Here is a 372-nt window from a genome sequence, read left to right as displayed (position 1 = left end):
CTCTCCTCATTGAAGACGCATAAAAACACACTTGGAATTTTTTTTTTAAAAGCACCTAAAGGACCCTTAGACTGTGAGAAACAAGATTCTCTGGTATGATGAAGCTCATGTTTGAAGGAAACCAGCTCTGCTCATCACCTGAAGAGTGCCATCCCAAAAGTAAAGTGTGCTGGTAGCAGCCTCATGCCGTAGGGCTGTTTTTCAGTGGCAGGGACTGAGGGGCTCATTAGAGTAGAAGAAAAGCTCAATGCACCAAAATATTGAGATAGCCTTAAAGAAAACCCAGTCCAGAGCATTCAGAATCTCAGACCGGGAAGGAGGTTTACCTTCCAACAGGACAATGACCCTAAGCACACAGCAAGAGTGGCTTAT

Source organism: Sinocyclocheilus grahami, unplaced genomic scaffold (assembly GCF_001515645.1).
Source record: "Sinocyclocheilus grahami isolate Dianchi unplaced genomic scaffold, SAMN03320097.WGS_v1.1 scaffold3268.1, whole genome shotgun sequence".
In the NCBI taxonomy this organism is placed as follows: Eukaryota; Metazoa; Chordata; class Actinopteri; order Cypriniformes; family Cyprinidae; genus Sinocyclocheilus; species Sinocyclocheilus grahami.
Note: the sequence above shows the minus strand (reverse complement) of the source record.